Source organism: Ornithorhynchus anatinus, chromosome 2 (assembly GCF_004115215.2).
Source record: "Ornithorhynchus anatinus isolate Pmale09 chromosome 2, mOrnAna1.pri.v4, whole genome shotgun sequence".
In the NCBI taxonomy this organism is placed as follows: Eukaryota; Metazoa; Chordata; class Mammalia; order Monotremata; family Ornithorhynchidae; genus Ornithorhynchus; species Ornithorhynchus anatinus.
Window position 1 is genome coordinate 170,914,033 of NC_041729.1, and position 25,319 is coordinate 170,939,351.

Below are 25,319 nucleotides of genomic sequence, written 5' to 3' on the forward strand. Positions count from 1 at the left end.
TCACAGTGGATGGCATGACCATCCTTCCTGTCTCTCGGGCCCGCAATCTTGGTGTCATCCTTGACTCGTCTCTCTCGTTCACCCCACACATCCTATCCGTTACCAAGACCTGCCGGTTTCACCTTTACAATATCGCCAAAATCCGCCCTTTCCTCTCCACCCAAACGGCTACCTTACTGCTACAGGCTCTCGTTATATCCCGGCTAGACTACTGTGTCAGCCTTCTCTCTGATCTCCCTTCCTCCTCTCTCGCCCCGCTCCAGTCTATTCTTCACTCCGCTGCCCGGCTCATCTTCCTGCAGAAACGATCTGGGCATGTCACTCCCCTTCTTAAACAACTCCAGTGGTTGCCTATCAACCTCCGCTCCAAACAAAAACTCCTCACTCTAGGCTTCAAGGCTCTACATCACCTTGCCCCTTCCTACCTCTCCTCCCGTCTCTCTTTCTACCGCCCACCCCGCACGCTCCGCTCCTCTGCCGCCCACCTCCTCACCGTCCCTCGGTCTCGCCTATCCCGCCGTCGACCCCTGGGCCACGTCCTCCCGCGGTCCCGGAACGCCCTCCCTCCTCACCTCCGCCAAACTGATTCTCTTCCCCTCTTCAAAACCCTACTTAAAACTCACCTCCTCCAAGAGGCCTTCCCAGACTGAGCTCCCCTTCTCCCTCTATTCCCTCTACCACCCCCCCACCTCTCCGCAGCTAAACCCTCTTTTCCCCCTTTCCCTCTGCTCCTCCCCCTCTCCCTTCCCATCCCCTCAGCACTGTACTCGTCCGCTCAACTATATATATTTCCTTTACCCTATTTATTTTGTTAATGAATTGTACATCGCCTTGATTCTATTTAGTTGCCATTGTTTTTACGAGATGTTCTTCCCCTTGACTCTATTTATTGCCATTGTTCTTGTCTGTCCATCTCCCCCGATTAGACTGTAAGCCCGTCAAACGGCAGGGACCGTCTCTACCTGTTGCCAACTTGTTCATTCCAAGCGCTTAGTACAGTGCTCTGCACATAGTAAGCGCTCAATAAATACTATTGAATGAATGAATGAATGGGTTTTTGTTTCATGCCAAGGTTGATAGGCAACCACTGGAGGTTTTTGAGGAGGGGAGTGACATGCCCAGAGCTTTTCTGTAGGAAGATGATCCAGACAGGGGAATGAAGAATAGACTGGAGTAGGGAGAGATAGGAAGAAGGGAGATTAGAGAGGACCCTGTGTTTCTGATGTGTTTCTCATGTTCCATTCCAAGTATCTAGAACAGTGCATCACCCACAGTGGGTTTTCAATAAATATCATCGCTGCTATGATTAGGAATAAATATGTCCTAACATGCTGAGGACCTGTGCGAATACATACTGAAGAGGATTTTCTGTGCACTGCCATATGTCTCACGGACAGTTGAGATTTCCTCAAGGAGGGCTTTCTGGAGGAGAAGGGATTTTTCTAGGAAGGTTTGAAGGTGGGAAACACGGGGTTGTGAAGGATGTGGTGAGGAAGGGAGAGGGATCAGCATGAGTTAGGGAACAGAGACATTGGAAATTGGACATGGGACATTGACAGCACAGTATGGTTAGAAGGGATCTTAGGAGGAGGGGAGTGTGAGACCTGGGGAGCGGTGGGTGAACTGCTGTGGGGTGGAGGGGAGGCGGGGACAGGAGAAAAGGAGCCATCCAACTCCTGCCCCAGTGACGTGATCCAGGTCTAGGTTCTCCTGGCTGAGTCTCCAGGCTACCAGGGGTCAGAGTGAGGGGTCAGGGGATGTCTCCTTCCCCTCAGTTTAGGGGAAGGGCCTTCAGACAGCCCCTGCCTCTCCCCACTGAGCTCCATGTTCCCAGTGGGACCCCCAGCACACCGTCCCCTCTCCTCAGGCAGACCAGGCATCTCAGCTACCACCACCGCAGTAGGGGCATTCCAGGCAGGGGAATGACTATAATGGGGCCGCCATTTCACTTCAGGAAGAAGGAGTGGGGTGGGAGTGAGGCAGTGTACTGCCTTCCTCAGCTGGGTCACTGGTCTCTGCCCTTAGCCTGAATCTCTGCTACAGTGACGGGAAAGTTGGGGGAGGGCAGGGTTTGGGTGGGATGATAAAGAGTTCTGTTTTAGATATGTTAAGCTTGAGGTGATGGAAGGACAACCGAGTAGAGATATCTTGAAGGCAGGAGGAAATGTGAAAGTGCAGAGACGGAGTGTGATCAGGGTTGGAGATATTAGATTTGGATATCATCTGCCCAGAGGTGGTAGTTGAAGCCATGTTAGCAAATTATCTCTCCAAGGGAGTAGGTGTAGATGGAGAATAGAAGGGGACCCAGAACTGAACCCTGAGGGGCACCCTCAGTTAGGAGGTGCAAGGCAGAGGAGGAGCCCAAGAAAGAGACTGAGACTCAGCTGACAGAGGGATAGGAGAAGAACCAGGAGATGACAGTGTCGATGAAGCTGAGGCTGGATAGTATTTCCAGTAAGGAGTCATTGACAATGTCAAAGGCAACTGAGCGGTGGCAGAGGATTAGGATGGAGTAGAGGTTGTTGGATTTGGCAAGAAGGAGATCACTGGTGACCTCTGAGAGGGTGGTTTCTGTGGAGTGAAGGGGATAGAACCTCCGACAATTTAATTCTCTTCCCCTCTTCAAATCCCTACTTAAAGCTCACCTCCTCCAAGAGGCCTTCCCAGACTGAGCTCCCCCTTTTTCCCTCTGCTCCCTCTACCCCCCCTTCACCTCTCCACAGCTAAACCCTCTTCTCCCCCGTTTCCCTCTCCTGTCCCACCCCATCAGCACTATGCTCGTCCACTCAATTGTATATATCTTTATCACCCTATTTATTTTGTTTATTTTGTTTAATGAGATGTACATCACCCTGATTCTATTTAGTTGCCATTGTTTTAATGAGATGTTCTTCCCCTTGACTCTATTTATTGCCATTGTTCTTGTCTGCCTGTCTCCCCCAATTAGACTGTAAGCCCGTCAAAGGTCAGGGACTGTCTCTATCTCTTGCCAACTTGTACATTCCAAGCGCTTAGTACAGTGCTCTGCACAAAGTAAGCACTCAATAAATACTATTGAATGAATGAATGAATGAATAGAAGTCAGATTGGAGGGAGGCAAGAAAGATGTGGAGTAAAGGAACTTGAGACATTGGCTGTAGACAACTGGCTCAAGGAGTTTGGAGAGGTACGGTAGGAGGGAGATGGGACGATGACTGGGGAGAGCCATGGATCTAGGAAGGGTGTTTTCAGAATAGGGGAAACGTAGGCCTGTTTGAAAGCAGTGGGGACGAAGCCATCGGAGAGAGAAAAGTTGAATATGGCAGTCAGGGAGGGAAGGGAGGGATCAAGAGTTTTGAGAAGGTGCAAAGGGATGGGATCAGATGCACAGGTGGAGGGGGTGACTTTGAGAGAAGGCAGGAGATCTCCTCTAGAGATACTACTAGGAAACACGGGAGAGTCGAAGAAGGGGAAGGATCGGGGAGGGACTGGGAAGGAGCAGGGGAAATTTTAGGGAGATCAACCCTGATGGTTTCAATTTTTTCAATAAAGTGGGTGGGACAAGGGATGGGAGAGGCTGGGGGACAGGGAGTTTGAGGAGGAGGCAAACGTCTAGAACAACAGGCAAGGGCAATGGGCATGGGTGTCAATAAATAAGCATCGTGGCTCAGTGGAAAGAGCCCGGGCTTCGGAGTCAGAGGTCATGGGTTTGAATCCCGGCTCTGACGCTTGTCAGCTGTGTGACTGTGGACAAGTCACTTCACTTCTCTGTGCCTCAGTTCCCTCATCTGTAAAATGGGGATTAACTGTTAGCCTCATGAGGGACAACCTGATGACCTTGTAAATCTCCCCCAGCGCTTAGAACAGTGCTCTGCACATAGTAAGCGCTTAACAAATACCAACATTATTATTATTATTAAAGTTAGGGAAATAGCGTGGCTCTGTGGCAAGAGCACGGGCTTGGGAGTCAGAGGTCATGGGTTTGAATCCCGGCTCTGCCACTTGCCAGCTGTGTGACTGTGGGCAAAGCACTTAACTTCTCTGTGCCTCAGTTACCTCATCTGTAAAATGGGGATGAAGACTGTGAGCCCCACGTGGGACAACCTGATTCCCCTGTGTCTACCCCAGCGCTTAGAACAGTGCTCTGCACATAGTAAGCGCTTAACAAATGCCAACATTATTATTAGAAATAATTCTGCAGGGCAAGGGAGAGGGCAGAGTTAAAGCCCGTAGTTCTGTGTGTATGTGTGTGTGTGTGTCTCCCTTTACCGTGGGGGGAGATCGGTTCTGGGGGAAGGGAAGGAGTGTCCCTGAAATCTAAAGGAGACGGTGTGTCCCGCCTCCTCCACCCACACTTTCTTCCCCACCTCCTTGGAGAGCCCGCAGCTAAGAGTCCCGGCGCCCAGGCTGCAGTTCCCAGGCGTGAGCGGCAGGTGTCAGTAGCCCCCCGTGTCCGTCGGTGAGGGAAGCGGGTCCGGCGGCGGCGGCGATGAGCGCGGGGGCCCGACACACGCACGGCTGCCACTGCGCCCATTGTCCGCCAGGGGGCGCCCAGGGCCCCTTCTGCCCAACAGCGCCACCGCCCCCAACCCGCCCCCGGCCCAGCCCGGCCCGGGGCCCCACCTTCCATTCCCCTTCACAGTCCTCTCCTCCCGGGGAGCCGACTCCGCCCACCGCCTCCCTCACACTCCTGCTCGGGCTCTGGAGATCTCGCTGTGGTGCATGCGGGATCTCTCCCTGTGCTGCCCTGAAATTCCCCCCTCGATTTCTGGAGGAAAGCCCTAGCGGACTGCTGGGTTACACTGAAAGGAGCAGGAGCTGTAATAGCATTTACTGAGCTCTTACTGGGCACAAGGCATTTTACTAAACCCTAGGGAAGAGCAGGTGAGGCAGCGTGGCCTAGTGAAAGAACATGAGCCTGGGAGTCAGAGGAACTGGTTCATTCACTTTAGTTAATCGTATTCATTAAGTGCTTATTGTGTGCAGAACACTGTACTGAGCATTTGGGAAAAAACAATACAATAATAAACAGGGAGATTCGCTACCTATGACGACCTCACAGTCTAGAGGAGACAGACATCGATACAATATTACAAATATAAATGAATAGATAAATATATACATCTAAAAACCTATGTGCTGTGGGGAGGAGAGGGATGTTGAATGTGCAAGTAAGAGCGGCACAGAAGACCGTGGAAAGAGAGGAGAGAAAGGTTAGTCAGGGAAGGCTTCTTGGAGATGATGGCCTTAAATAAGGTTTTGAAGTGGGCAAGAGCAATTATCTGTCTGAAATGAGGAGGGAGAGCATTCCACACCAGAGGAAGGTTTTGGGCGAGAGGTCAGCGATGTCCCCTTCTACCTCACCTCCCTTCTCTCCTTCTACAACCCAGCCTGCACACTTCTCTCCTCTGGTGCTAACCTTATTATTGTGTCTCGATCTCTTCTGTCACGCCGTCGATCCCTGGCCACATCCTATCTCTGGCCTGAAACGCCCTCCCTCCTCAAATCCACAGGACAATTACTCTGCGCCCCTTTAAAGCCTTACTGAAGGCACATCTCTTCCAAGAGGGCTTCGCAGATTAAGCCCCACTTTTCCTCATCTCCCACTCCCTTCTGTGTCACCCTGACTCGCTCCTCTGGCTCTTCTCCCCTCTCCCCATCCCAGAGCACTCATGTTTATATCTGTAATTTTATTTATTTATATTGATGTCTGTTTACTTGTACTGATGTTTGTCACTCTACCTCTAGACTGTGAGCTCATCGTGGGCAGAGATTGTCTCTTTATAGTGCTGTATTGTATTTTCCCAAGTGCTTAGTACAGTGCTCTGCATATAGTAAGCGCTCAATAAATAAAATCAATTGAATGAATGAATGAGATAGACGAGATTAAGGTACAGTTAGGGCTAGAGGAAGGAAGTGTACAAACTGGCTTGTAGTAGGAGTAGTGAGCGGAGGTAAGGGAGGACAAGGTGATTAAGTGCTTTGAAGCTAATGGTGAGGAGTTTGTGTTTGATGCAGAGGTGGATGGGCAACCACTGGAGTATCTTGAGGAGTAGGGGAACATGGTCTGATCGTTTTTAAAGGAAAATGATTCGGGAAGCAGAATCAGAATCTGGCCTGGAGTGGGGAGAGGCGGGAGGCTGGGCGATCAGCCAGAAGGCTGATGATAATGATAATAATAATAATTATGGTATTTCTTAAGCATTACCTATGTGCCAAGCACTCTTCTAAGCACTGGGGTAGATATAGGGTAATCAAGTTGTCGCACGTTATACAGATGAGGAACATGAGGCATAGAGAAGTTAAATGACTTGCCCAAAGGCAAATAGCAGACAAGTGGCAGAGCTGGGATTAGAACCCACATCCTCTGACTCCCAAACCCGTGCTCTTTTCACTAAGCCACGCTGCTTCGGCTGTTACAATAAGCAAGGCGGGAAAGGACGAGTGCTTGCATTAATGTGGTAGCAGTTCGGGTGAGGAGGAAAGGGTGGATTTTGGTCATGTTGTAAAGGTAGAACTAACAGGATTTAGTGATGACTTGAATACGTGGGTGGAACTAGAGAGAAGAGACTCAATGCCAAGTTTACGGGTTTGAGAGGCAGGAAGGATGGTGGTGCTGTCAACAGTGATGGGAAAGTGAGGGGGAGGAGAGGGGTTGGGTGGGAAAATAAGGAGCTCTGTTTTGGAAATGTTAAGTTTGAGGTGATGGGAGGACAGCCGAATAGAGATGTCTTGAAGGCTGGAGGAAATGGCAGACTGCAGAGAGGGAGAGAGATTAGGGCTTGAGATGTAGATTTGCGTGTCATCAACCTAGAGGTGATAGTTGAAGCTGTGTGAGTGAATGAGTTTCCCAAGGGAGTGAGTGTAGATGGAGAAAAGAAAGGGACACAGTTAGGGGATGGGAGGCAGAGGAGGAGCCTGCAAAAGATACTGAGAATGAGCCACCGGAGAGATAGGTGAACCAGGAGAGGACAGAGTCAGTGAAACTAAGGTTGGATAATGTTTCCGGGAGAAGGGAGTGGTCGACAGTATCGAAGGCAACTGAGAGGTTGAGGAGGATTAGGATGAAGTAGAGGCTGTGAGATCAGGCAAGGAGGAGATCATTGGTGACCTTTGAGAGGATGGTTTCTGTGGAGTGAAGAAGGCAGAAGCCAGATGGAAGGGGGTCAGTTTTGTTTTGTACTTGCCCAAGCACTTAGGACAGTGCTCTTCACACAGTAAGTGCTTAATAAATATAGTTGGATGAATGAGAGTACAAGACAACCATAAACAGACACATTTCCTATGCATAATGAGTTTACAGTCTAGAGGGGGAAACAGACAGTAATTTAAGTAAATGTATAAATTAATAAATAAATTACAGATATATACTGAAGCGATTGTGAGGTTGGGAGGGGGATTCATTCATTTAATCGTATTTATTGAGAGCGTACTGTATGCAAAGCACTGTACTAAATGCTAGGGAGAGTATAATACTGTAACAAATTCCCTGCCCACTATGAGCTCACAGTCTTGGGGGGGTGGGGGAGAGACGAATAAATGGATCAAGTCAGGGTGTCGCAGAAGGGAGTGGGACAAGAAAAAGGAGGGCTTAGTCAGGGAAGATCTCCTGGACAAGTGCCTTTAATAAGGCTTTGAAGGGGGAAAGGGTAATTGTCGTATATGAGGAGAGAGGGCATTCCAGGCCAGAAGCAGGACCTGGGCAAGGATCGGCGGCGAGATAGACGAGACGGAGGTACCCTGAGAGTTTAGCATTAGAGGAGCTGAGTGTGTGAGCTGGGTTGTAGTAGGAGAGTAGTGAGGTGAAGAAGGAGGGGGTAAGGTGATTGTTTTAAAGCCAATGGTGAGGAGTTTTTGTTTGATGTGGAGGTGGATGGGCAACCACTGGAGTCTCTTGAGGAGCGGGGAAACATGGCCTGAATGTTTTGTAGGAAAATGATCCTAGCAGCAGAGTGAACTATGGACTGGAGAATGGGGAAATACCATAACCGTTAGCCCACAGGAGAGGAATGGCAGGGGGTTGGGGTGGGGCTCATAGACCGTTAGCCCGCAAAGGTCTCCCTGGACCACAAGGGTGCTGCCTGCAACACAAGGCAGATTGGGGACATGGTCATGGTGTGAATGGGGGAGGGGCCTGGATGGAGGTGAATGGGGCCCCTGGCCTCTGCCTCTCGGCTGCCTCCTGCCCTGCTTGTTGCTGTCCAGATGAGTGTCTGAGGGGATCGTCCACATGGTCAGCTGCTTCTTCCCTCACCACCAGGCTCACTGGCTGTCCCAGAGACCACACAACCCAGCTGTAACCATGGCTGAGGGGGGTCATGGTGCCGGTGAACGGATGCCATGGTGTGGGGTGTTCCTTCAGGCCAGTGTATCTAGACAGCCAGCTGGGGCCACTCTGTCACTCTACTGGGTTTTGTGAGTGGGGTCGTTAGTGGCGGATCAGCCACCCACATCCCCCCTCAAGGCCAGAGATGGCTTGTAGATCACTGGCCTTGCATTTCTCTCTGCTTATCATCCGTTGAACTTCCCAGATTCTGTAAACTTTGGAGATCATGTAGACCCTGGGCAGAGAAGCCTGTGAACTGGAAAGAGAGTAGAGAGAAGAGATTATGAAGATCATCGGCAGAGGAAACTATGAACTGGGGAACCCATGGAGTCTATCTTGTGGACTATGGACGCAGTGGAAGAGACAGTCCGGTTCCCTGGACTGGGCAGCCTCTAGCCTGGGGAGTCTCTGGACCATGTAGTCCCTGTACTGGGGAACTCCTGGATTTGCGGGGGGGGGGTGTCTCTGGGCCATGGAGTCCCTGGACTGTTGAGTCCCTGTATTGTAAAGACTGTGGACCGGTGAACCAATGGACCATAGAAACCCTGGACTGCAGGTCCAAGAGGTAGGGCCAGGGAAGGATGGCCCAGAGGCAGGATGTCCAGGACCGGGGTCCTCCAGGCTGTGGGGCCTGAGTGTCTCCCTGCTCCAGCTGTGGGATCTTTCTCCTTCCCTCCTGTTGGTGATTAGCTGAGACCATCATACAATTCCTTGGGAGACCGTAATAAAATGGAGTTAGTAGACAAGATCCCTCTCCACAAGAAGCTTACAGTCTAGTGCAAGGATGCGCAAGGATGCGCAAGGATGACACGCCAATTCGTGAAGTGTTCCATATTTTTTATCAACCTATGCATGAAACAAAATCTTCTCACTCTAAGCTATAAGGCTCTCCATCACCGTGCCCCCTCCTATCTCTCCTCCCTTCTCTCTTTCTACTGCCCACCCCATAGGCTCCACTCCTCTGCCGCCCATCTCCTCACCGTTCCCCGTTCTCGCCTATCCTGCCGTCGACCCCCGGGCCACGTCCTCCCGCTGTCCTGGAATACCCTCCCTCCTCACCTCCACCAAACTAATTCTCTTCCCTTCTTCAAAACCCTACTGAGAGCTCAACTCCTCCAAGAGGCCTTCCCAGACTGAGCTTCCCCTTTTCCCTCTGCCCCCTCTTCTGCCTCTCTACCCCCCCCCACTTCACCTTCCCTCAGCTAAGCCCCCTTTTTCCCTGCTTTCCCTCTGCTCCTCCCCCTTCCTTCCCCTCAGCGCTGTGCTCATCTGCTCATTTGTATATATTTTATTACCCTATTTTTTGTTAATGAGATGTACATCATCTTGATTCTGTTTATTGCTATTGTTTTAATGAGATGTTCATCCCCTTGGTTCTATTTATTGCTATTGTTTTTGTCTGTCTCCCCCGATTAGACTGTAAGCCTGTCAAAGGGCAGGGACTGTCTCTATCTGTTGACGATATGTACATTCCAAACGTTTAGTACAGTGCTTTGCACATAGTAAGTGCTCAATAAATACTATTGAATGAATTATTATGTTGGTATTTGTTAAGCGCTTACTATGTGCCGAGCACTGTTCTAAGCGCTGGGGTAGACACAGGGGAATCAGGATGTCCCACGTGGGGCTCACAGTCTTAATCCCCATTTTACAGATGAGGTAACTGAGGCACAGAGAAGTTAAGTGACTTGCCCACGGTCACACAGCTGACAAGTGGCAGAGCTGGGATTCGAACTCATGACCTCTGACTCCAAAGCCCGTGCTCTTTCCACTGAGCCACGCTAATTCCCTAATGAATAGTGCTAAGAGCTTAGTATAATGCTCTGCATACAATAAGCACTCAATACTACTGATTGATAGAGGGAGAGACAGACATTAAAATTAATTACAGAGAGGGAAAAATGCCTGAGGGTTAATGATACGAATCTAAGTGCTATGGGGCTAAGGGTGGGGTAACTAGTGACATCTTAAATAGTACAGGTTGTAGTGTACAGGCAGTGGGGGAAGACAGGGGAAATGAGGACTCGGTATGGCCCTTTCTGTGGGCTGCCTTAACTGCTCACCCTGCCTCCCTCCTCCCCTCCGTCCCTCTCCAACCCACCTCTCTTCATCCCTCCCCTTTACCAACTTCCTTCCCTACTTCCCTCCCTCCCCATCTCCCTCCCTCCCTCCCTTCTGCCCTTTTCCCTTCCTTCCTCCTTCCCCCTCCCTCTATCCCTCTGTCCATCCATCCAACCCTCCCTCCCTCCATCCTGTTCCCAGGCCCCCCAGCCTTCAGTCTGTCTGAGCACCTCTGCTCCCTCATCCTTTCTTCTTGGTCCCAATCATGGTCAGTGCAAAAGTCTGGGGAAGGGAAGTGCTGGATAGGAGGGGAAGCTGGACAGGGAAGGAAGCAGCTTGGCCCAGTGGATAGAGCCTAGATTTGGAGTCAGAACGATCTGGTTCTAATCCCAGTTCTGCCACTTGTCTGCTGTGTGACTTTGGGCAAGTCACTTCGCTTCTCAGTGTCTCAGTTACCTCATCCACTAAATGGGGATTTACAGAAGTGGGAAAGGGATTTTGTCCAATCTGATCAGCTTGTACCTACCCCAGGACTTAATACAGTGCCTGGCACATAATAAGCACTTAACAAATACCATAAAAAAGGATATGGGGGATAGAGGGATAAGGAGGGAGGGAGGGGAGAATGAAAGGTGGGAGGAAGAGGTTAGGCTGGGAGAGGGACAGAGAGGGGATAAGTTTTTCTTAATGAAGCCTTACAAATGATTCCCAGCCTGCAGCCCTTGGTCCAAGCAAGACTTCAGTTATTTGTAAGAAAGCATCTGAATGAAAATAATCAAATGGTAGAGACATGGCAGGGGGTGGGGGTTGGGATGTGGCTGTGGCCAGGGCCTGCAGGATGGGCAGGAGGAGGGGGTGCTCAGGACTGAAGTCAGTGACCTCCCCCGCCCAGAGATCGAACACAACCCATAATGGCAGGGCTAGATGAAAAGCACAGGCTGAAAGCAGAAACCCCTGCTCACCTCACAGGCCCAGCCATGAATCCCTTTGGAAGTCAATGGTTCCCTGAGCAAAAAAACCCTTGGATTTCCTTTCCTATGTAAATTCCCTCTTAGCAGGAGCTGTGAGCTGCCTCACCACCTGTTGCTGGGCCCATGAGTAATGTGGAGACATCTGGCAGGGTTGCGGAAGAGAGGAGCTGAAATCCAGCACCTGGGAATCCATTGAGGTGGACACTGGAGCAGCAGGAGTCTGTGTCAAGGTGGGCATCAGGGCACCAAGACACCACCAGTCACCCACTTCTCCCTTCTGTCATCATCTATTTTGTTGTTGAGCTGCTGGCAGGAGCCGGGCCCAGGTGCTGCCTCTCCCTCTACTCCCTCTACCACCCCCCCTTCACCTCTCCGCAGCTTAACCCTCTTTTCCCCCCATTTCCCTCTGCTCCTCCCCCTCTACCTTCCCATCCCCTCAGCACTGTACTCGTCTGCTCAACTGTATATATTTTCATTACCCTATTTATTTTGTTAATGAAATGTACATCACCTTGATTCTATTTAGTTGTCATTGTTTTTACAAGATGTTCTTCCCCTCGACTCTATTTATCGCCATTGTTCTTGTCTGTCCGTCTCCCCTGATTAGACTGTAAGCCCGTCAAATGGCAGGGACTGTCTCTATCTGTTGCCGACTTGTTCATTCCAAGCTCTTAGTACAGTGCTCTGCACATAGTAAGCACTCAATAAATACTATTGATTGAATGAATGCTTCCTGGCTCAGTGATCCATGAACAAGTGTGAACTCCCGGGAGCATTTAAGTGACTGGCTTACGGTCACACAGCAGACAGCTGTAGGCACTAGGCCATGCTGCTTCCCATGGCTGAGGCAGCAATCAAAGCGGGATATGATAATCCATCAATCAGTCAATCAGTGGTATTCATTGAGCATTTACACCTTGACTGCTGCGCCTAGTGAGAGATGGGCAGCATAAGGAGTCAGAGAGCAGGGAAAGGAAGACAAAGGAAGGGGACTGAAGGGAGGGTGAACAGGATAGGAAAGGGAAGGGAAGGTGGTGGTTGATGGAGTCATTTGTGGGGTTTAAGACTGGCTCTCCTCATCTTTTTGATGATCCTCTCTCACTCAAGGGAAGACACACTTCTACCGGGTTTTAAAAAATATTTTTATTGGTATTCATTCAATAGTATTTATTGAGTGCTTACTATGTGCAGAGCACTGTACTAAGCACTTGGAATGTACAAATCGGTAACAAATAGAGACAGTCCCTACCCTTTGACGGGCTTACAGTCTAATCATCTAATCATATTTGTTAACTGCTTACTGTTTCTCAAACACTGCTTTAAGTGCTGGGGTTGGGACAAGTTAAATAAGTCAGACACAGTCCCTGTCCCATATGGAGCTCCCAGTCTAAGCAGGAGAGAGAACAGGCATTTACTGCCGCCCGCCTGCTATCCCTCCTCGACTCTGCCGACCTCCTCCTCCACCATACCGCGCCCACTCACCGACTCGGTCACACCCTCGATCTTGTCATCTCCTACCGCTGCACTATCTCCTCACTCACCAACTCTGAAATCCCTCTCTCAGACCATAACCTTCTCACCTGCCTCATCTCTCACACTCCCTCCCCCTGCAAATCTTCGCTACTGCCCCACAGAGACCTCCGCTCTCTCGATCCCATCCGTCTTTCCAATAGCATCTCGCCTCACCTTGCCGCCCTGTCCTCTCTTCCCACTCTCGACGATCAGGTCTCCGCTCTCAACTCCACCCTCACTACTCATCTCGACTCTCTCGCCCCCCTTTCCCTCCGCCGCTCTCGCGCCACTAACCCACAGCCCTGGATCACCTCCTCCGTCCGCCTCCTACGCTCCTATGCTCGAGCTGCTGAGCGCCGCTGGCGAAAGTCCAAGCACCAAGCCGACCTCACACACTTCAAATTTATCCTTTCCTGCCTTAACTCTGCCCTCTCCTCCGCCAGGCAAAGCTTCTTCTCCTCCCTCATCGACACCCATGCCCGTCACCCCCGCCGATTGTTCCGGACCTTTAACTCTCTCCTTAGGCCCCCTGTTCCTCCCCCTCCCCCATCTCTCACCCCTAATGATCTGGCCACCTATTTCCTCACGAAAATCAACACGATCAGGTCTGAGCTCCCCAAAGTCACCCCTCCGCCTCTCCCCTCCCCCCCCAACAACCCCCTCCCCTACTTTCCCATCCTTCCCTGCAGTATCCTCAGAGGAGATCTCCTCCCTCCTCGCAAGTGCCACCCCCTCCACCTGCGCCTCGGACCCCACTCCCTCTCACCTTCTTAAAACCATCGCCCCTGCCCTCCTCCCTTCCTTAACTTCTATTTTTAACCACTCAATCTCCAAGGGCTCCTTCCCCTCTGCCTTCAAACACGCCCACGTCTCCCCCATCCTAAAAAAACCCGCTCTTGACCCCACTTCCCCCTCCAGTTATCGTCCTATCTCCCTACTACCCTTCCTTTCCAAAATCTTAGAACGAGTCGTCTACAATCGATGCCTAGAATTCCTTAACTCCCATTCTCTCCTAGACCCCCTCCAATCTGGCTTCCGTCCCCTCCACTCTACCGAGACTGCTCTCTCTAAGGTCACCCATGACCTCCTTCTTGCCAAATCCAATGGCTCCTACTCCATTCTGATCCTCCTTGACCTCTCTGCTGCCTTTGACACTGTCGACCATCCCCTCCTCCTCCGTACCTTATCTCACCTTGGCTTCACGGACTCTGTCCTCTCCTGGTTCTCCTCTTACCTCTCTGGCCGATCATTCTCGGTCTCCTACGCTGGAGCCTCCTCCCCCTCCCATCCTTTAACTGTTGGAGTTCCTCAAGGGTCAGTTCTTGGCCCTCTTCTGTTCTCCATTTACACTCACTCCCTCGGTGAACTCATTCGCTCTCACGGCTTTGACTACCATCTCTACGCAGATGACACGCAGATCTACATCTCCGCCCCTGTCCTCTCCCCCTCCCTTCAGGCTCGCATCTCCTCCTGCCTCCGGGACGTCTCCACCTGGATGTCTGCCCGCCACCTAAAACTCAACATGAGCAAGACTGAGCTCCTCATCTTCCCTCCCAAGCCCGGTCCGCTCCCAGACTTCTCCATCACCGTGGATGGCACGACCATCCTTCCCGTCCCGCAGGCCCGCAATCTCGGTGTCATCCTTGACTCGTCCCTCTCGTTCACCCCACACATCCTATCCGTTACCAAGACCTGCCGGTTTCACCTCTACAATATCGCCAAGATCCGCCCTTTCCTCTCCACCCAAACGGCTACCTTACTATTACGGGCTCTCGTTATATCCCGGCTAGACTACTGTGTCAGCCTTCTCTCTGACCTCCCTTCCTCCTCTCTCGCCCCGCTCCGGTCTATTCTTCACTCCGCTGCCCGGCTCATCTTCCTGCAGAAACGATCTGGGCATGTCACTCCCCTTCTTAAACAACTCCAGTGGTTGCCTATCGACCTCCTCTCCAAACAAAAACTCCTCACTCTAGGCTTCAAGGCTCTCCATCCCCTTGCCCCTTCCTACCTCTCCTCCCTTCTCTCTTTCTACCGCCCACCCCGCACGCTCCGCTCCTCTGCCGCCCACCTCCTCGCCGTCCCTCGGTCTCGCCTATCCCGCCGTCGACCCCTGGGTCACGTCCTCCCGCGGTCCTGGAACGCCCTCCCTCCTCACCGCCGCCAAACTGATTCTCTTTCCCTCTTCAAAACCTTACTTAAAAATCACCTCCTCCAAGAGGCCTTCCCAGACTGAGCTCCTCTTCCCCCTCTACTCCCTCTGCCATCCCCCTTTACCTCTCCGCAGCTAAAGCCTCATTTTCCCCTTTTCCCTCTGCTCCTCCACCTCTCCCTTCCCATCCCCACAGCACTGTACCCGTCCGCTCAACTGTATATATTTTCGTTACCCTATTTATTTTGTTAATGAATTGTACATCGCCTTGATTCTATTTAGTTGCCATTGTTTTTACGAGATGTTCTTCCCCTTGACGCTGTTTAGTGCCATTGTTCTTGTCTGTCCGTCTCCCCCGATTAGACTGTAAGCCCGTCAAACGGCAGGGACTGTCTCTATCTGTTGCCGACTTGTTCATCCCAAGCGCTTAGTACAGTGCTCTGCACATAGTAAGCGCTCAATAAATACTATTGAATGAATTGAATGAATGAACTTCCCTTTTGACAGTTGAGGACACTGAGGCCCAGAGAAGAAAAGTAACTTTCTTGAGGTCACACAGAAGCAATTGGCAGAGCTGGGATCAGAACCCAGATACTCTGACTCCTAGGCCCGAGCTCTTTCCACTAGACCATGCTGCTTCTTGTGTGGGGTTTGTGTAGTGGCCAGTGCCCACCTTCTGGTCAGGTTGGGGGACAGCTCACGTTGAACCCGTAGAAAACTGGATAGAATTCTGGACAGCTGGATGCAGGCCACTCATCCGATCTGGACCTGGTTATGGACAGGTAACCAGACTTCTTCGATCCAGGACTTATATGGAACACTGTCTGGAATCCTCATATCCAGTACTCTGTGTGGACTACTGACACTAGGACCCTCTTCTAGACTGAAATCTGGACCCCTCCCATCCAGACCCCCATCTAGACTCCTCATCTCTGACTTGGAGTGATGAATAGAGGGGATTGGGGGGTGGTGAGGGAGGGATGGAGGCAGCAGGCAGTAGTCCCTCTGGAAGGGATTTTCAGAGCAGCAGAAGCAGCCCCAGCAACGTGGGGAGCGGGAGTGGCCGGAGGCTGCGGCTCTCACTCCCTCCCTAGAGACCCCCTTCCCCGTCACACACCTGCTTGCTGGTTTCTGCAGTGTGGTTTTCTGGCTGGCTGATCTGAACCAAAGGCCAGGGGCCCCACGCCCCAGGCTCCGGGTGGGTGTCCCCTCTGTCAACCTGCCCAGAGACTTGCTCTCCCTTGGGATCCCTCTGCTAATGACACATGCGGAGGCGAGGTCAAAAGGCCACTTTAAAGGGGCCCTCAACTTGGCTAGATGTAGTAATTCATTCAATCCTATTTACTGAGCTCTTACTATGTACAGAGCACTGTACTAAGCGCTTGGAATGTATAATTTGGCAACAGATAGAGACAGTCCCTGCCCAACAATTGGATCCCAGCAGTGAAACCACTCACTTTTTCTGTTTCGGTTCATTCTCATGTGGGATTCGATGAATGAATGGTACCAGAAGAAAGAGAGAAAGGGGCATGCCTGGCCTACCCACATGGAGGGGGCCTGAGAGGCAGATTGGTGAAAGTTGTTGCTAGAGATGGAGGCAGAGGTGAGGAGTGAGTTCAGCTTAGTTCATCCTAAGGAGCAGAAGTCTCCATGCTTCCTGCTGAAACTTCCGTGGCAACAGGCCCACCTCAATCTCCAACCCCACCACTCTCCTTGTCCATATCAGAACTCTGGGAGCTCTGGGCCATCTTGGCCTCTTCATCTGGGTTCAGCTCTCACATCCAGTCCACTGCCCGACCCCACACAACATCTCTGGAACCCCTCCCTCAGCACCCCCCACATCCCCTGGCCCAAGCTCTGGTCTGGCCATGGCTAGATGGTCACATTGGTCTCCTTTATGGACTCCAGGCCTCCAGCCTCTCCGGCCTCTCTGATCTCTTTCCCCGCCAAGGTACAGAGTAGTTGTGACTCCACTGTGGGCCCAGAAGTCATGAGCTCTGAGCCAGTACTGGTAAAGTGTCATGGAGAGGGAAAGGCCTGGCATGGAAACCCATCTGTGCAACTGCAGCGAGAGGCTGGCCCTGGACAGGGCTGCTCCTCCGGACCGGAGGGTGGGGATATGATTAACCAGAGGGAGGAGGTGCAATTAACCTCCTTGTGGGGGACAGAAGAGGGGAGGAAGCCCATGGGGAGCCTCGTGGTGGTGGCATTTTTGTTTTTAATGGTTTTGGTTAATCGTTTACTCTGTCACGCACATTCATTCATTCATTCAATAGTATTTATTGAGCGCTTACTATGTGCAGAGCACTGTACTAAGCGCTTGGGATGAACAAGTCGGCAACAGATAGAGACGGTCCCTGCCGTTTGACGGGCTTACAGTCTAATCGGTCTAATACGCACATAGAAGCAGCATGGCCTAGTTGCTAGAGCAAAGGCTTGGGATTCAGAAGATCCTGGGTTCTAATCCCAGCTCTGGCATTAAATAATAATAGTGATAATGATGGTATTGTTAAGTGCTTACTATGTTTCAGGCACAGTTCTAAACCCTGGGGTAGATACAAGATAATTGGGTTGGATGCAGTCCCTGTCTCACATGGGGCTCACAGTCTTAATTCCCATTTTACAGATGACAAAACTGAGGCACAGAGAAGTTAAGAGACATGCCCAAAGTCAGACAGCAGATAAGTGGTGGAGCTGGGATTAAATCCCATGGCTTCCAGGCCTGTGCTCTATCCATTAGACCATGCCGCTTCTCTAGTCTGCTATGTGATCTTGGGCAAGTCACTCACTTCTCTGTGCCTCAGTTACCTCATCTGTAAAATGGGGATTAAGACCATGAACTCCATGTGGGGCATGGCTGTGTCCAACTTGATTAACTTGTAGTACAGTGCCTGGCATATAGTAAAAAAATTAAAAAGCACTCTTCTAAACACTGGGGTTGGTACCAGTTTATCATGTTGGACACACTCCCTGTCTCACGTGGGACTCAAAGTCTAAGTAGGAGGGAGAACAAGTATTTGATCCTTATTTTACAAATGAGGTAACTGAGTTACAGAGAAGGGAGGTGACTTGCCCAAGGTCACCCAGCAGGCATGTGGCAGAGGCAGGATTAGAACCCATATCCTCTGGCTTCCAGGCCTGTGCTCTTTCCACTATGCCATGTTGTTCCTCCAGAGGCACTGCCCCGGGGATCAGCGAAATCCAATGAGAATGGGGCAGCCAGGGACAGGACACCCGGGGATGTTCTTGGGGCAGCAGAAACTCCAAGGACAAGTTCCGGGGTTGGGCATATAGACCCGACCAGGGAACGAACTACCAGCGGCCAGAGGTGCGAGTTACTACTCTGCCTCCTCAGCTTCTCAAGACTCTCTTTATGGGTCTCAGTGTTCACACAGTGGGAGTCCAGTGCTTACCACAAGGGCCCCAGCTCCTGGCTTTTTGCAGGAGGCTCAGTGGTCACTGCAGGGGCTCACTCTGCTTAGCTCTGCTCACTTTAGAGGGCCCAGCTCTCTGCTCCTTGCAGGAGGCTCAGTCCTCACCACAGGTTCCAGGTCTCTGCTCCCTGTGGGAAGCTCAGTGCTCACTGCATGGGCTATGGGTCCAGCTGCCCAGGGGAAAGGCATTAGGTGCTGTAGGCCAGGGGTCCCTTTGGGAAGAGGAGTGTCTGAGGTCTCCTGAGCCCCCTATTCTGCAGGCCAAAATGGTTGGGCCTCAGCCCACTATTGCTCAGTTGCCCGGTGGAAAAGGTCCAGCAGTTCACTGGATTGGGGCTCAGGCAATTGGATTGTTATACTCTGGGCACTGGAACAGTGCCGGAGTGGATGGCACTGCTCTTATCCAGGTGCTCCGCATGCAGAGAGAGAGAGTGGGGAGGGGGACAGGCAGTCAGTCCGTCCATTGTATTTATTGAGTGGTTACTGTGTGAACAGCACTGTACTAAGCACTGGGGGAGTACAATATAAGAGAAGGCATATCCCCTGCCCATAATCAGTGTACCATCTAGAAGGGGAGAAAGACATTAATGTAAATAAATACATTACAGATAGGCACCTAAGTCCTTTGGGGCTGCCGGGGAGGATGAATAACGGGAACTAGTCAGGGTGTTGCAGAAGGGGGTGGGAGAAGAGAAAAGGAGGACTTAGAGAAGGGAGATGAGCCTTCAATAAAGCTATGAAGTGGGGGAGAGTAATTCTCTCTCAGATATGAGGAGGGAGGGTGTTCCAGGCCAGAGGCAGGATGTGGATGAGTGGTCAGCGGCGAGATAGATGAGATCGAGTTACAGTGAGAAGGTTATCATTAAAAGAGTGACGTCTGCAGGCTGGGTTATAGTAGGAGAGTAGTGAGGTGAAGTACGAGGGGGTAACGTGACTGAGTGCTTTAAAAATCATCAGTGAGGAGTTTCTGTTTGATGCAGAGGTGGATGGGGAACCACTGGAGGTTCTTGAAGAGTGGGGAAACGTGGACTGAATGGTTTTGTAGGAAATTGTTCTGAGCATCAGAGCGAAGTATGGATTGAAGTGGGGAGAGACCTGCGGCAGGGAAGTCAGCAAGGAGGCTGAAACAGTAATTAAGATGGGATAGGATTAGTGATTGGATTAATGTGGTAGCAGTGTGAATAGAGAGGAAAAGGAGGATTTTAGTGATGCTCTGCAAGTCGAACTCACAGAATTTAGGGATGATTGAATATGTAGGATGAGTGAGAGAGGGGAGTAAAGGATAAGGATAATTGTGGTATTTGTTAAGCGCTTACTATGTGTCAGGCACCAATCTAAGCACTGGGCTAGATACAAGGTAACTGGGTTGGACATGGTCCCTGCCCCACATTAGGCTCACAGTCATATTCCACATTTTACAGAGGAGGGAACTGAGGCAGAGAGAAATAATAATAATAACTGTGGTATTTGTTAAGCGCTTACTATGTGCCAAGCACTGTTCTAAGTACTGGGGGTAGATAAAGGGTAATCAGGTTATCCCACATGGGGCTCACAGACTTATCCCCATTTTACAGATGAGGTAACTGAGGGCCAGAGAAGTTAAGTGACTTGCCCAAAGTCACACAACTGACAAGTGGCGGAGGTGGGATTAGAACCCATGACCTCTGACTCCCACGCCAAAGCTCTTGCTACTAAGCCAGCTTTGCCCAGGCTCACACAGCAGAGAAGTGGCAGAGCCAGGATTAGAACCCAAGTCCTTCTGGCTCCGAGGTCCATGCTCTATCCAGTAGGCCACTCTCCCAGCCAGCACCCTGGGCTCTGCCAGGCAGTGCCACAACTATAGTTCAGACAGATGGCCACCACTGCTGCCTTCCTTAGCTGCTAGAACTGCAACCCAGGTCTCCCATTTCTCAGCCCTGGTATTTCCCTCTCGATATACAGTGGGCAGAGCTGGGACTAGAACTCAGGACTCCCCTTTCTCAGAGCCATGATCTTTCCACCTGGACCTAGAGCAGGAAGAGCTTAGATTAGAACACAGGACTCTCAGTTCCCAGAGCCAGGGCCTCTCCCCTGGCCCTCAGCTGGAATTAGAAGCCATGACTCCCCGTTCCTACATCTGTCCTCTTTCCCCTGACCCTGGCCAGGACTAAACCTAGGTCTCCAAGTTCTCATATCTGGGCTGTTTCCCCTGGCCCTCAGCTGGGACTAGAACATGAGTCTCCTGTTTCTCAGAGCAATGATCTTTCCTCTGGACCCACAGCAGGCAAAACTGTGAGCCTGTTGTTCAGCAGGGATTGTCTCTGTCTGTTGCCAAATTGTACATTCCAAGCACTTAGTACAGTGCTCTGCACGTAGTAAGTGCTCAATAAATACGATTGAATGAATGAATGAATGAATGAATGAATGAATGAACTGTGAAAATAACCCAGGATGCTCAGTGCCTTGAGCCAGAGCCTCTCTTCTGGCCCCCATCCGGGCTTCTCAGAAACTTACTTTTGCTTGCTGGAGTTTTTCAGTAAATCAATCATATTTATTGAGCACTTAACTGTGTGCAGAGCACTGTACTAAGAACTAGGGAGAGTACAATACAACAGAGTTGATAGACCCATTCCCTGTCCTCAACAAACTTAAGATCTAGAGAGAGAGACAGTTATTAACATAAATACATTATAGCCATGTACATAAGTGCTGTGGGGCTGAGGGAGGGGTGAATAAAGAGAGCAAATCCAAGTGCAAGGGCTACACAGGAGGGAGTGGGAGAAGAGGAAATGAGGGCTTAGTCAAGGAAGGCCCCTAGGATGAGATCTGCCTTCAGTAAGACTTTGAGCTCGGTGGGTCAGCTTATACACCAACCAAAAGCCGGACCAGTAGGTCGAGGCCACCGGCTTCTCTCCTGCACTTCCCTGGCCCTGTGGACTGGCCCCAGGAGTCAGGCTCCCTGCCTCAGGGTGAAGAAGACAAGGGGACACCCCGGCTCTGGAGAGCTGGGAGGGGGTCAAGGTCCCCATCACTGGATGGCTGAGCACAGGCAGGGGAACGGCCAGGGGTGGGGCCATAGCTTGGACTCCCTCCTCCTCCCTCCTGTGCCGCACAGTCACTCTGCGCCTTCTCTCAATTCACTTCCTGCCACTGGTGAGCGTTCTTGCTTTCCACAGAAAACAGCAAAGCAAGATTAATAAATCAGATAATCTCTGATATTCATCGAGTGCTTACTCTGTACTAAGCATTTGGAAGAGTACTACAGAGTCTGTAGACGTGATACCTGCTTGCCCTCGAGGAGCTTATAGTCTACTGTATGAAGCAGCAGCATGGTCTAGTGGATAGAGCATGGACTTGGGAGTCAGAAGAACCTGGGTTCTATTGGTGTTGTCTCACCACTTCTCTGCTGTGTGATTGTGGGCAAGTCACTTTACTTCTCTGTGCTTCAGTTACCTCTTCTGTAAAATGGGGATTAAGACTGTAAGCCCCATGTGGCACAGGGACTGTGTCTAACTTGATAAGCTTGTTTCTACTCCAGGACCTTGTACAGCTCCTGGCACATAGTAAGCGATTAACAGATACCACAATTATTATTATTAGCAGTAGTATTTTTATTACTATTGTGTGCAGAGGTCTATACTGAGCATCTGGTAGATTGCAATAGATTTGGTAGATGTGAGGCCTGTCCTCATGATGCTTAGAGTTTACAGTATGTCAAGTACTGGACCAAGCACTTGGGAGAGTTCAATAGAGTCATTAGATGCAATCTCTGACCTTAAGGATTTTATAATCCAGTGGGGGAAGAGAAACATTCAAATAAATTACAGGTAGGGAAGCAGTTAAGTTTTAAGATATGCAAATATGTGTTCCGATGGAAACTCAAGCTTCCTGTGCAGAAGGAGGCATTGAGGCACTTAGTATTTTTACCAAGAAAGCTCTATGGATACGCTACAAGAATGATTGCAGATGGAGGTGGGGTGTTCTGGGAGAGAGGTGCCCATAGCACTGTTATGGATCAGAGATGAGTCGATGGCAGAAGACAAGGACATAGGTGCTGTAGGGAGAGGAGAACAATAATGTTGGTATTTGTTAAGCGCTTACTATATGCAGAGCACTGTTCTAAGTGCTGGCGTAGATACAGAGTAATCAGGCTGTCCCACGTGAGGCTCACAGTCTTCATCCCCATTTTACATCCCCATTTACAGCCCACAGTCACATAGCTGATGAATGGCAGAGCTGGGATTTGAACCCATGACCTCTGACTCCCAAGCCCGGGCTCCTTCTACTGAGCCATGCTGCTTCTCGGCATGGTGGGGTGAGGGTTTCGGCGATTAGGAGGCTTGAAGGCAGACTTGAAGGCATAGGTGATGCAAAGGGAGGAATGGAGAAAAGGGTGAGGAGAGGAGATATCAGTGAAGAAAGACCTCTTGGAGGAGACATGATTTTAGTAGGTCTTGGAAGATGGTCTGTGGGATATGAAGAAGGAAGGAGCTCCAGGCAGAAAGGAGGGGTTCTATGATGAGAGAGATGAGACTGAGGCATGGTGAGGAGGTTGGTTCTGGAGGAGTGAAGTGTTTTAAATGGAGTGTAGTAGGAAAGTAGCAAGGGTAAGTACGGGGGAGAAAGCCATTTGAGTGCCTTACAGTGGATGGTGCACCATGTATGGAGCCTGGAGGCTTTGTGAGGGAGCAGGTTGTGACATTGGTGATCAGAGGAAATGATGCAGTGATGAGAAAGCCGGGCAGGCCTGCCCTTTCTCTCAGCTGCTCACATCAAGCCCGCAAGGAATTCTGTCATGTTCCAGCGCAAAACTGCAGCCATTTGCTTTTCACGAGTCATTCCAAATTCTCCAATTCGCCTGTCACCCTTGCACTTGAATTTGCACCATTTATTCACTCCTCCCACATCTGCACCGCACTTAAGTTAGCTTGTTGTGGGCAGGGAATATGTCTGTGTATTATTATATTGTACTCTCCCAAGTGCTTAGTACAGTGCTCTGAACACAGTAAGTGCTCAGTAAGCATGATTGCCTGACTGTGTACAAACCCATAATTTCTTCACTTATACTGGTGTCCATTTCCCCCTCTAGACTGTAAACTTGTTGAGGGCAGGGAATGAGGCTACCAACTCTATTGTACTGCACTTTCCCAAGCTCTGAGTATGGTGCTTTGTACACAGAAAGCACTCAATCAATATGATTGATAGATTGCTTGAAGTTCTCATCAATCAATACTTAATCACATTTACTGAACCCCTGCTGGGTGGCAGAGCACTGTACTAGGTGCTTGGGAGAGTACAATGAAGGAATACAGCACAGACCTTCTCAAATGATTCTTTCCTCTCTGGTTTGAGTTAGGCTCCAGGCTGTAAGATGATCCATCTCTGGTTCCCTGCCTGCTCCGGTCCCTGCCCCCTCTCTCAGCTCCCATTTCTGTACAAGCTCCTCCAATATGTGGTTTTCTCCCACTGCTTCCACTTCATCTCCTTCGACTCCCACCTTAGCTCAACTATAACAGGGTTTCCAAGGCATGTCATCCAACCCGTAATATCTCATTTCCTCTTACCTCCAAAACATCTGCACTGGGATGTCCCACCACTACCTCAAAATCAATGCCTAAACTTCACCTTTACTCCTTCCCTTTTTAATCAGTCAATTGTATTTATTGAGCACTTATAGTGTGCAGAGCACTGTACTAAGTACTTGGAGAGTACATTATAACAGATTTATTGACATGTTCCCTGCCCACAATAATAGTAATGATAATAATTTTGGTATTTGTTAATTAATTATGTGTCAGCCACTGTTCTAAGTACTGGACTGGATTCAAGCAAATCAGGTTGGAAACAGTTCCTCTCCCACATGGGGCTCACAGTCTCCATCCCCATTTCACAGATGAGGTAACTGAATCACAGAGAAGTGAAGTAACTTGCCCAAGGTCACACAGCAGATGTGTGTTCCGTCACAGGGAAGCTTCCCTTCATCCTTGACCTGTTCCTGACAAAGTAACTTCTTCTCCTTACCATCACTGAAGCCTGGGTCTTCCTTGCTGCTCTCTCCAGAGGGGACCTCATCTTCTCCCAGTCCACCAGACCCACTGGGAAAGGAAGAAGTGTGAACTTCCTTCTCGTGTCCCAGTGCCACTTTTGCAACATTCCACCTCCCACAACCCTTAATTTCCCTTCCTTTGGAGCCCATATCATCCGCCTCTACCACCCACTCCAGATTCTAGTAACTGTCATCTACCGCGCACCGCCCCACCCCACCCCCAGATCCCACCTCCAACTTCTTTAACCATTTTGATCCCTTTCTCACATTCCCTCTCTTTCTCCATGCCCACATTGATCCTTGGAGACTTCAGTATCCACACAGACATTCCTGATTACCCTTCTGCTGACTGCTTTCTACCACTTCTCAACTCTGCTGACCTCCTGCTCTCCCCTGCCTCCCCCACTCACCAACTTGGACACACACTCGATCTCATCATCTCTAACCACTGCATAATCTCTACCCTCACCAACTCTGAAATCCCTCTATCTGACCACAGCTTCCTCAAGCGCCTCCTCTCTCATGCACCTCCTCCCCATAAATCTATACAATATGGCCTCTACTCCATCCTAATCCACCTTGACCTCTGAGCTGTCTTGGACACAGTGGACCGCCCCCTTCTCCTGGAAACATTGTCTAACCTTGGCTTCACTGACTCTGTCCTCTCCTGGTTCACCTCCTACGTCTGTGGCTGTTCATTCTCAGTCTCCTTTGCAGACTCCTCCTCTGCCTCCAACCCCCTAATTGTTGGGGTTCCTCAAGGTTCAACCCTTATATTCTCCATCTACACCCACTATACCCCATCCAATTTTCTCAAATCATCAGGCCCTACTTAGCTTCCTTTCCCAAACTACCCTGCCCT